The sequence below is a fragment of the Caloenas nicobarica genome, chromosome 2, assembly GCF_036013445.1.
Source record: "Caloenas nicobarica isolate bCalNic1 chromosome 2, bCalNic1.hap1, whole genome shotgun sequence".
In the NCBI taxonomy this organism is placed as follows: domain Eukaryota; kingdom Metazoa; phylum Chordata; class Aves; order Columbiformes; family Columbidae; genus Caloenas; species Caloenas nicobarica.
The window spans coordinates 45977544-45990543 of record NC_088246.1 but is presented as its reverse complement, the minus strand read 5'-3'; the positions used below and the strand labels follow the sequence as shown (position 1 = coordinate 45990543).

Sequence of the window (13000 nt, the reverse complement as noted above, 5' to 3'; positions counted from 1 at the left end):
GCTAAATTAACATTTAGCAACGCAAATATGTGTGTTGACTAATGGATATGATGCTGCATGAGACTAAATGTAACACAAAGATTAAAGGGCTGACTTAGATGCTACTAGATCAGAACTTAGAGTCAAAGTTTTGCATTTTTTGTCACATGTAAGTAAACATAGTTTCCTTCTACAAGGATAATTTTGAAGACACAGCAGCTGGAAGGAATTCTATTTCAAAAAAGTTAAAATTGAGCACAGATGATACAAAAATGAATAGAAAAGAGAGAGAACACAGAATTCACATTATGAAACCTTAAAGACACGTAGAATTCTTTTCCTTTGGTACCTGGTAAAATGGATTGCTTATTTTTGTTTACTACCTCTCTCTATATGAAGCCATAATTTAAAACAAAAGTTGTTAGTCTTCTCCTTTGCTAATGGCAATACAGCTACCAAAAGGGGTTTTGCTTAATTTAATTCTCGTTTGAAAAAAAACAACCAACCAACAAAAAAACCAAACTGGTGTACTTGAAGCCTTCTACTACTACTTTTTCTAGAAACTAGGGCCACAGTTTGTTAATTAAATGGTTAGTACACATCACAACTTTAGATGAGAAACAGCATATCTAACTAAGTGAAATTAACATAATGTTATTGAAATTCTGTGATTTGGCCTAAGACCACAAGTCATAAATAATTAATGTGAAGAAAGAGGTCAGATGGTGATCATTATGGTCAAATGAATCAGTGTTTCTTCATTAAAATAGTAACCTTTTATATACCCCTTTCTAATAAGGGATTGGACAGTTCCTGTAGAACTTCCTGGCTTGAGAGCACACTTAACTCAAACGCTAGTAGATACCAACCAAATGGATGACTGCCTCAATTTTCTATAATCTATCTACTTACTGAGAAAGCACGTCTGACATTTGGCACTTCACTGAAGGCAATAACCACTGGAGTGATCTCCAAGGCACTCAACTCAAGCACAGCCGTGTTGATGGCAACATCATCCTGCGATGGACCATTGGCAAAAAATAGGGCAACTTTTCTTGTGAGGATGCCCTGACGAACACGTTTGAAGACATTTCTTGCAACAAATCTCATGGCTGTCCCAATATTACGTTTTCCAGTGGATCTCTCCAGCGGTATTCTCTGGACTGCTTGCAGCAGCAAGTTTCTTTTTTGGAATTCTGAGAAGCGGATGAGATAGCGCGTATTGGCATTGAAAGAAACAACAGACACACGAGCGCCTGTTGGGCAATTGCTTTCACTGATCTTAATGATCTTCAGCAATAACATAACAATGTTCCTCATTCTTTCAAATGCAGCTGGCGTAACATCTTCAGACATATCGAAAGCAAACACCACTTCAGTTGGATAAACTGGACATGTATCTGCATATTGAAATAAAAAAATGGTGTGAAAACCTTTCCATAACTCAAACATTGTTAGGTTTTTCTTCAAGTCTATAAAAGAATGGACACGCGGAGGCCGAAAGAGCTTACCTGATGAGCAAGCTGGAATGAAGAGATGCAGAGTGAATAAATATTCATTAACATAGTGACATATCCACTTGCTTTCACTAAAAAGCCTGACCCAAAGCTCAGATGACTGACAGAATCTGTCAGTGAGATGACAGCACTCTTCTTCCACAGTTAAATACTCAAAATAGTGCAGTTTTACTGGATTAGAATTAAAGAAATTGTTCTGGTTTCTGCTGAGCACACAAGTCAGAGAGAGAATGAACATTCCAAATGTGGAGGTCAGGTGATATACAAATAATATCTTCTCTCAGAGAATTCCCCAAAGGGAGTTTGCACAGTGTCAAAGAATTAATTTAATGTTAAATGAGGAAAAGAGGCATTTGTAACAGTTTTTGTAATTAAGAGACAGGAAAAACGAGCAAAAAGTGTAAGCTGGTTTCATAAATCAGCTGCAAACCTCTCACATGACATGAGTCATCATCAAACTGAACCCAGATAGACACTAGTAGTCTCCAGGGTTTCCACTGGAGCCTATTCCATTTAAGAAGAGTGACTGGGTGGAATCAGAGGTAAAAGATGCTCCCTACTTACGGCAATTTTTTCGTGTAAAATTCACCAGTTCACAAGGCTGCAGGACCAAAACAAAAAAGCAATTAATGGCAAATCTCAGACCATCCCAGACTGGAAATTCTACCAGTGGTCTGAGCTGAAGGTCATATCTCAGTTCCTGAACTAAGTCTCACAAAAGTAAATCCAGAATCACACATTCCAGTTCCTCTGTATTTCAAACAGTACAGGTGCTCTGCCCCTGCTGTAGAAACCAAAGGTTTTTTAGACATGCTCTGCTGGCATTTAATCGTGCTCTGGAGTATTAAGCAACCATTTACCCACTTTTGATTTTGTGTAATAATCTGATCTAGGAGGTCACCAGGCAATGACACGTCCACAGGAGAAGGGGCATTTCAACAGCAACTCACAAAGGAGGAGAGAGGTCCACGAAGGAGGAGAGGACCTCCTCAGGACATAGAACACATTTGCAATAGGATTGCGTGCAAGTAGCTGTCCATGGAAGGGCAGCGTTTATTTTACATGGGATTAGGATTCTGAAGAAATCGTGCTCTGCTATTCCCAGTGAAAACAGTTTTTGCTGAGAAAATGCCTTCCTCTACAAGAAGGTGAAAAATAACCCTAAACCTGAGCTGGTGTGCAAACTGATCTGTATGAAGAAATAAATAAAGGAATATTAATGGTCTGACACTTTGTAAATGTTTGGACATGGCATTAATCCATATACATAACTGTTTCTCATTCCTTGATTATTTGCAGAACAGAACAACCCACTGCACTTTGACAAGTATTTGAAAAGGAAACTGTTTTGTAACAGCTAATTGTGCTCATTGCAGTCAGTGCTTAGAAACAGAAGACAAAAACTGTTAAATCCATGCAGTGTGTAGTTAGCTAGCTGTAAGGTGATTACTTACTTCTATTAAAATGGTGCCCATTGGTCCCTTGGCACCCTGAAACAAATTAAACACAGGTCCAGAAAATCAGCCCCCGATAATGCATTACCATCTATGACTCTCTAGCCCAAAGAAAATGCAGGCACTGTAGTGTTTCCCTGACAACCATTTGTGAATTTGAAATATGAGGAGACATCAGTTCCCAGCACAGATTTCTGTGGACCTTTTCCAAACAGAGTTGCAGACTGCTTCTCAGAACTATTTCTTGGTCCATTTTCCTTAATGGTTTTATAAATGTTCATACTTGTTGCCCTTGAGGACCAATATAATTTGGAATTAGATTTTCCTTCTAAACAGTAATTGCTCTGCTGTGGTTCTCTTATCTGCACCTTAAATCCTTGACAACCTCTGATGTTTAACAGGCTTGTCTTCTTCTCTTGCAGGGTAAAATCCCCACAGTTCTATCTCAAGAGATCCCACAGACCATACACACATCCCGACTGTCCAACCAGTCTGCAGCCTTCTCCTTGGGAGCTGTGAGCAAATGCCAGGATTCCAAGCATCTTTTTTCAAAATAAAAGTATTATTTAATCATTATAACAGGAATAAATACAGGGAAAATAACTTACTTTTTTTTTTTAAGGCAGCTTGAGAGTTTTCATCATGTGTGCAATACAGATGCATAGCAAGCCTACTGAAAATTCTCACTTACTTGCAGGGGGTTGCAGTGAGATATATCAGAAAAATCTGAACTCCACATCCCACAACCTTTACCTTAGCATCTCTCTACCACAACATTACAGCTTACCAAAAATCATATGTGCCCAAATTACAACTCCGTGTCCAGACTTTTTTCCTTCGCCCTCCAATTAACCTTCCATTCCTTCATCTTCTGCCTGAATTACCTTCCTCATTATCTCTGCTGTCTTGCTGGTAGCACCATCACAGCCATTCCATGTTTTTACCTTCTTACACTTCCCATCAGGTCCTAGTTCTTCGGTACTGTTCAGCAAGAGTTAACTGTGAATTGCCTGAGTCCTAATGAATGCTACTTGCAGCAGCTTAGTAGTGGTGACTGAGCTGTGCAGACTTGACGCATACAGATAATCATGCCATCAAGTTAGGAAGGATGGGTAAAACAGGCCTGTTTTGGCTGGCCATGCCTACTCCCTGTACCTCTTCCTGCATCCCTATCTCTTCCACTTCCCACAGAGTTCCCACTTTCTCAGTTCACTGATGCACTGCTACTACAATAATCCCACCAAGCCCATACCTCCCAAGCTCCACTCAGTTCTGTATCTGAAAAGAAAATCTTGAGCTTGAAATCTCTCTGAAGGCTTCTTAGACCATGGATTGGCAAGGCCAACAGCTATCTGGCTCATCAGCACACTAGGTCCGTCTGTCTGTAATGTATGTGAGCAGCCAAGCAGCAGGGAAGCAGAGAGGGCAATGCATTCCAGCTGGTACTCTTGGCCATTCTTGTGCCCAGCATCATAATATAAAGTGGGCCAGGTACATTCACTGACCAGCACAGTCATGGCAGTAATGACAAAACCCCCGTTTTCTAGGTTGTATGTACCTGGTGGGCCATGTTATACAGGTAAATACATCGTTATCAATAATGGTCCACATTTAAACTAAAAGTGTAAGCTTTAGAAAGTCTAACAATAAAATAGTCAGTAGGGATTGTTTCTGGTCACCATGGAGCTGATTTGCAGAACTGCTGCAGTATAGACATGCACAGGGATTTTCCTAACTGCCTACAACGTTAGTTCTAAATCCCACTGAAATCCATAATCCTTTCTCCTGCTTAGATAGAGAGTAAACCTTTTCATTGTATAAAATGCAGATCACAGATACTGGAAAAGGACATCAAGATATCTACTTGTATATGGCGATTAACAGGTTACAGTCAATTTAAGCTTTAAGTAAGTGCCTACAATTGCAAGTCTGACTTTAGATGGCTTTTCTTTTAAAATGAAAAAAAAAAATCAGCTTTCAGCAGAACAATCCAGTTACAGAATCACAGAATCACAGAATGTTAGGGATTGGAAGGGACCTCAAAAGATCATCTAGTCCAATCCCCCTGCCAGAGCAGGAAAACTTAGGTGAGGTTACACAGGAAGGTGTCCAGGCGGGTTTTGAATGTCTCCAGAGAAGGAGAATCCACAACCCCCCTGGGCAGCCTGTTCCAGTGTTCTGTCACCCTCACTGAGAAGAAGTTTCTTCTCACATTTAAGTGGAACCTCTTGTGTTCCAGCTTGGACCCATTACCCCTTGTCTTACTGTTGGTTGTCACCGAGAAGAGCCTAGCTCCATCCTCGTGACACCCACCCTTTATATATTTATAAACATTAATGAGGTCACCCCTCCGTCTCCTCTTCTCCAAGCTAAAGAGACCCAGCTCCCTCAGCCTTTCCTCATAAGGGAGATGCTCCACTCCCTTAATCATCTTTGTGGCCCTGCGCTGGACTCTCTCCAGCAGTTCCCTGTCCTTCTTGAACTGAGGGGCCCAGAACTGGACACAATATTCCAGATGAGGTCTCACCAGGGCAGAGTAGAGGGGAAGGAGAACCTCTCTGGACCTACTAACCACCCCCCTTCTAATACACCCCAGGATGCCATTTGCCTTCTTGGCCACAAGGGCACAGTGCTGGCTCATGGTCATCCTGCTGTCCACCAGGACCCCCAGGTCTCTTTCCCCTACACTGCTCTCTAATAGGTCATTCCCCAACCTGTACTGGAACCTGGGGTTGTTCCTGCCCAGATGCAAGACTCTACATTTCCCCTTGTTATATTTCATTAAATTTTTCCCCGCCCAACTCTCTAGCCTGTCCAGGTCTCGCTGGATGGCAGCACAGCCCTCTGGCGTGTCAGCCACTCCTCCCAGCTTGGTGTCATCAGCAAACTTGCTGATAGTACACTCAATTCCCTCATCCAAGTCATTGATGAATATATTGAACAGTATTGGTCCCAGAACTGACCCTTGAGGCACTCCACTAGATACAGGCCTCCAACCAGACTCCGCCCCATTGATCACAACTCTCTGGCTTCTCTCCTTCAGCCAGTTTGCAGTCCACCTCACTACCCGATCATCCAGTCCACTCTTCCTCAGTTTTGCCGTGAGGATGCTGTGGGAGACGGTGTCAAATGCTTTGCTGAAGTCAAGGTAGACCACATCCACTGCTCTGCCATCGTCAATCCACCTTGTTACGTCAGTTCTACCTTTTAGTACTCTCTTCTTTTTTAATTAGATATTTACGAAACCTTAAGAGATTTCCAAATACTGTGGAAGAAATTCTGCCCTGCACTGTATCATCGCAGTTCCATTTCCAACAGCAGATACTCTTGTTCACACGTAATCACAGGCAAGACATAACTCTCTACAACTGCCAGGCTGTGTAAGCATAGTTTACCACGTGAAACATTATTAAATATTCCATTAATCTAATAGCAAGTTTAAGAGCAATCGAACAGTTGGTTTTTTAAACAAAAATATATTACCATAGGTCCTGAAGGCCCTTGGTCCCCTGGATCTCCCAGGGAGCCTTGTGTGCCAGCATTACCCTAAAAATAGAAATACAAGTTTTATTCTTTCTAATTGCACACATGGGTGCAGAATTTCAGTAGAGAAAAACCTCTGTAACTATATTGTGAGTTGGATCCTGCATTTTCGTAAAGACAGACTACTACCCCTAAGAATTATTAGCAACTAACATCTCTAAAGACTTAGAACTGCATTTTCTCAAGACCTCTTACGCAAGGTTATGGCAATAAAAGATGGGAGTGGAAACCAATTTCAAAACTTTCTGGTGAGGAAACATTTATGACTTAAGGTCTTTACTTATAGAACTCTTCACAGAGTTAGCAGATTTATCATTCTTACTCTTCTACCCCTAACTCCTTTGGGTCCTTCAGCTCCTGGAATGCCCGGATCTCCATCTTCTCCCTGAAAATTAATGAAATCCAGAACTTTATAGGAAAGGAGGAGACAGGGAGAAAGACAGATAACCACTTCCAAACAAAAATAATTTAAAGAGAGACATAAAGAAGGTAGACATGCCCATTTATTCATACCTCTAGACCAGGATATCCTATGAATCCAGATTCTCCCTACCAAGAGAACGGACAAAGACTTCACAAGAGGCTAGAACATTGTGATCTGCTTAGTGTTTGACGTCTTTAAGAAAACAAACACCCCCCCCCCCAAAAAAAACCCAAACAAACAAAAACCCCCAAGCCCCAAAATTATTCTTAGTATTCCAACTCATTCAAGTAACTGTGGCTACTATTCTGGTCTCAAATGACACCATTTTAGACTAACACATTGTTCATCTAAAGGAAGAACATTTAAAAAATTCTGAATTTTCAAGAGCATTCAGTTCTCAAATAAGTGCTTTATCAAAACTTATTTATGCCTCCTAGTAACATACAATGAAATTCATGTTCAGTGATCGTAAGTCTAAAATTGAGAACTCAGTGTTTGAATGCAGTTTCAAAATGTTGTACCCTCCATACTAAACAGTGATACTGTAATATTTTGCTGGCACATTAGAAGTCACTTCACTCAATATTTTCAGTTACTTCAGTTTTCAGTGTGTTCTTTGCGAATATATGAGAAATATGGGAACTTTCACAAAGACCAATAGAATTGAAGTGTATCTTCCCTTGACATTAGAATAACTATTAGAATTCACACGACTTATGTTCTTGTTTTAAAAGTTCTCATGAAAGCAGACATTCTTGTCAAACATCGTATGACTTTATTCAACAGCCTCCAGAAAATAACATGCACATAGGACCCACATTACACCTAAGAAAGTGTAATGTAATTGTGAACTCATATAATTGATAGTAACCTTAAGTAAAACCTATACTAAAGGTTCTCTTAGCTATCAGAGCAAACCAACATTTTCTGGATCACTGTTCCGGGGTGAACTGTTTTCTTAATTTGTTTTTAACTGTCGTAACTCAAGTCTGCCAAACCTTGGGCAGACACATCAGTGTATAAGAAGGGCTTTAAGTCAGTCTTTTAAAACAACGAATGACAACAAGGTGATTTGGCAGAAACCTTTCTTCCTCATTTCTTGTAACAAGGAGGATGTCCCCTGAAATGACTAAGTGGGAGATTCCAAGAGATTAAAAGAAATAGTCTTGCATGTACCATGTGTAACCTGTGAAACTCTCCCCTCAAAAGAAATTGTTGGGGCTAATAAGGTAAGAAAATGGATAAGATAATAAGAAGCATCAAGAGTCATTTAAACAAAAAGCCATTTTAGAAAAAGGAGCTCATCAACTGGAGAGGCTCCTGAGAAGCTTTTCGTATCTTTTCTGCAGCTTCTGCAACATCCTGCTTCTCCTACAAAAAGGGAGAGTGAACTAATGGGCCTCCAGTGAGATCCACTGAACCACTTCTGTTGCACAAGCAACGGGGAAGGACTACAAAAACTCCTTGAAAGGAGGACTGCAGCTGTTCCCAACATCCTGACCACTTTGCTCATGGACTGATCCACTGGTGCCACGATTTTGATCTATTCTTTCTGTATACTTTTTATTTCAGGTGGATTCTTATATGTTTTTACAGAAGTAGGCATTTCACTGCTATTTTTTCAGGGCTCAGGGCTCTGAAGGGAATGATAAGAATTTCTAAACATGCAGCAATTCAGAGGTTAATCCTCAGATCTCATTGCTGACCACAGGAGCACAAGGAAGAATACTTCACATTAAACCAACAAGGATGTTTGGAGAGTTTCATCCTCACCTTGGTAGTCAAGGAATCCTTCCTCTGAAAGAATTAAGAGAGTCCAAGGTGGTTGATCCACCAACACTTGCCAACAAGAGTAGCTAGTCAAGTAGACTGAAATGGGGAGAAAGGACTGTGTGCAAGAAGTACAATCCCCCATACCCATACAGACACACACACATCAAGTGAAAGAATAAGAGAGAGTGGTTCTCAAAAGAATATAATATTGAAGAATTTCTCACAAGGATGGTTGTAGAAAGTCTGAGCCTCTTAATGAATCTCAGAAAGGCACTGTGGCCATGTCTTACATTTCTTCTGCGTCAAACGCAAATGGTCATGTTTGAGTTGACACTGCAGAATGGAGACTGTGAGACCTCCTAACTCTAAGCACTCACCTTTACTCCTTTGCTTCCTTCAAGACCATAGGCATCTCTGCCATCCATACCCTTCACAGATTGAACAGACCATGAGTTAGCTTTTAATAAAGGATTAGACTTACATTCAATTCCATTTTGGAATTAAAGATATCCCACTACAATGAGGTGCCCAGGCTGTTAAGACTGATGAGTAGGGCAAGCTATCACAACACAGTCTAAAAACACTAGGTGGCAAAATCTGTACAGAGAAAACAAGGATTAAGGCCATAGTTCCTCTCCACTGTGTGCCCTACCTCTAGCAAATTTCTGCCTCTCCTAGACAATCTGAGGGGAAAGATATTCTCTCTAGCCCACAAGGAATCTGGTGTCCATAAGGAAACCAAGAACCAAATGCAAAATCATTTTAATTGTATCAAACACAGAAAACAGAAGGGAATGAACTGTACTGATTCAGCCAGATGGGTATTGAACTACAGGGGCCCTGAATTAGGGTAGAAAGACTCACACGCATGCCCCTCTGTCCAGCTGGTCCCACTGGGCCCTTCTCTCCAGGGTCACCAGGTTCACCCTGTTATAATCAAAACATAAAAGGCATTATTTGGGTCATCCAGGAGAATTCTTTCTGAGATATAAGCTTGTCTGCTAGACTGAAGTGTGCTTATACATTTTATAGACTTCTTTATGCCAGTGAAAAGCACTCCATTACAGACCATGTCTCATGAAGTTCCTTGTGGTGGAACTGGAAAGTACTTGGCAAACCAGATTATGTTGAGCATTCATGTAGCTAAACCCAAAAGGCCTTTGTTCAAAAAAGCTCTCATTGTTATACAGAATTACCAGTGAAAAGAGTGTTTTCTGGAAAAAAAATTATATTAATAGTAGCATGATATAGCCTGAAATTCTACCAGCCTGAAGCATCTTTGATAGCAGACAATATTTATCAGGCTGGTTGTCTTCACTGTGCTCTTAGATCTTTTGCAAGTTCTCTTCAGTTTCTCTTTCGGTTTTCACTGTATTAGTGAACTTGCTTCTAACACGAACCCCAATATTAAACAGCACACAACCAGGGTGAGAAAATGTAATGTATGATGGATTAAATTCCTGTGTCTATTCCCAATTTTTGTCACTGCTTCACTGTGTTTTCACAGTGACTCTTTTCATAGTAGCACTTTGATCTTCTGATACCTCTGACACTGAATGTAATAATATACTGAATGTAATAACTCTTCAAAGAGACTGAAAGGCTTAATTAACTGGTATTTTTATGCCTTTTAGATTCAAAGATGCAACAATCCCTAGCATAAGTTATTTTTATTTAAGTCTCCCATATCAACACACGTTAATAAAAGGCAGAGATAACATTTATTATATGTAAGTGAACCATAATGTGGACTACCTATTAGTATAAGCCTTCCTCTTTCACTTCATGTTGATTCAGTTCATCTCAACATTTTCATTCCTGTATAACAGACATTGTAACAGTCAAGGTTCCTTGGACTGGTTAGTAATCTTTAGAACAAAGAGGTTAAAATAAGCAGCTATGCTTCACGGAACTGGAAAGTTCAGATTGGACATGAGGAAAAGGTTTTTCACTGGGAGGGTGGTTGGTCCCTGGAACAGGCTCCCCAGAGAAGTGGTCACGGCACCAAGCCTGACAGTGTTCAAGGAGTGTCTGGACGACACTCTTAGTCCTATGGTTTAGTTTTAGGTTGTCCTGTGAAGAGCAGGGAGTTGGACTCAATGATGCTTATGGGTCTCTTCCAACTTGAGATATTCTATGACTCTGTGAATAACTGGTACATATTTTCAGTGGATTAGACAGATTCTAGGAATCATAAAACAAACTCAAAGGTCAGCACTGTCTTAATCCTACTGTATTTTGTGAGAAGCCAGGCCCCAGTGAGAACCATGACCACAACCGCAATTAGAACAGCAGTCACAACAACATGAAAAACTTCTTAGTATACCTCTGACACTTGTAAGATTACCTTGAACACATGACTTGCCTTCACATGCCATCTAAAAATGTCTATAAAACTTAACATTCTTCACATGTTCCATGGGAACAACACAAGTGTTAGTTCATGCTTCTTCGGTCAGACTCTTAAATGAATTATATTGTTAGAATGCTGCAATCAGGCTCTTTAAAAATCTTTACCTTTGCTCCTCTTGCACCTAACCTCCCAACAGAGCCAGGTGAACCTGGGGCCCCCAGAGTAGCCTGTAATCAGAAGTATCAGTTAAAAGGCGCACACTGAAGAAATCAAGGGCTCATTGCACTCAAGGATTCATTGCCACTTGAAATTCTTACAGAATCAGTATAAATATTAGCACATTAACAGGCTTTTAAGGTTCACAGTAAGAGTTACTGGTCAAGCTATCATTCCAGTTACTTTCGGTTTCCTGTAAAACTGCTTTAAAATTCTCAGAATGTTATTAAATATGACATGAAGGCTATTTTCTCTCTACATAGATACCTAGTGAATACATGCATATGTGCACAAATATTAATATATATAAGCACAAATACACACCAGTGCATAAGCATGAGCATCATTACAAGACTGAAGCAGATGCCCAAGGCTGACAGAGTAGGATGTTCCAGTCCTGAGTTACACCGGTGGAATTCCAGAATCAGAACCCCCAAACATCAACAGCACAGCACAAGCGAGAAGCTCAGCAGGCAGTTTTCATTGGTTACAACCTCATCATATCCTAGCATTAAGTCTCACAGGCCAAACTGTAATGAAATCACTGACCATTATCTAACTTTGCCCTCAACTACACCACTGTACATCTGTATTTATACATGCTGCAAGCCATGTTATTACTACAGAACCGAGAGCTGAATCTAGAGCTAAGGCTTTTCATTGCAATCATGCAAAAGCGTGGTAACACTGAAGTTCACTTCCTATTCACCCACTTAAACTTACTTTCATGGCTGTTATTTTATCTACGAGGCTGTGAATCAGTTTCCTTAAGTACTATACTGAAGAATCCTCAGTTTCCTCTTTCTGTAAGTTTTTTTAAAACTCTTTGTGAGAACAATATCAACACTGAGAATGAAAAGCCCTAATGTACACAGCAGGAATGTATTATTTAACACTAACCAGAGGGCCTGGCATGCCTTGTGGTCCTGGAGGTCCTCTGATCCCTTGCGGTCCTCTTGGGCCCTGATGTAAAAAAGCCATTGAAAAAAAAAAAAAGTCATTCCAATGTCGATAGCCCTTGAACGAAGATTACATTGCTGCAATGACCAGAATCCAAGTGCCTGTTTCACAAGCCTTAATACACAAGTGAAATTTCTCAGTCTTTAGTTGTAAGGATTTGCCTGTGTGAAGCAGCTGAGATGGTCACTGCCCGAGGGCCATATTCAGGAGAGCCACTGAGGTGCCTAAGATACCAAGGGAGCCATAAGCAACCCACTATCAATTAGGCACAATTTCTTCTGATGCCTGTGTCTTAAAACTTAAAATTAATAGCATCTTTAGAGCATCTAGGAGTTTCTTAAAACTGGAAGCTACTCTAAGCTGTCTACCACCATAATTCTCTTCAAAATGACTCCACTAAGCTAATTTTTAAAACACAAAGCTTTCCTCATTGGTTTTGTCAATCGGTATATAAATTTCAGCATTTTAATGCACCCTGGAAACACAGTATATTCAAAAATACAATAGATTTTATGTACTTATTGCTAGCAATTTCTAAAAATTTCATTTTGAAGATAGCTGCTTGATAATATCCTGTAAGCTAGAGATGTGCTGGTTAAACTACTTATTTCTGCTATTGCCTTTCATCTTTTCTTTTCACTAGAAGCTGCACCCACAAAAACCGAAAGAGAAACTTGGCACATTTAATTCCTCAGGGTTACAGAGGAGACTTTCCAAGGAAGAATCTTACTCATAATATTCATGAGTTGAAGTAAACAAAGCATTCCAAAAGAAAAGCAAA

At 40.2% G+C, this 13000-nt stretch overlaps 1 pseudogene; it reads right to left on the bottom strand.

Moving 5' to 3' along the window:
• Positions 1 to 13000, bottom strand: part of LOC135984990 (collagen alpha-4(VI) chain-like) — a 72223-nt pseudogene that overhangs the window by 6449 nt on the left and 52774 nt on the right.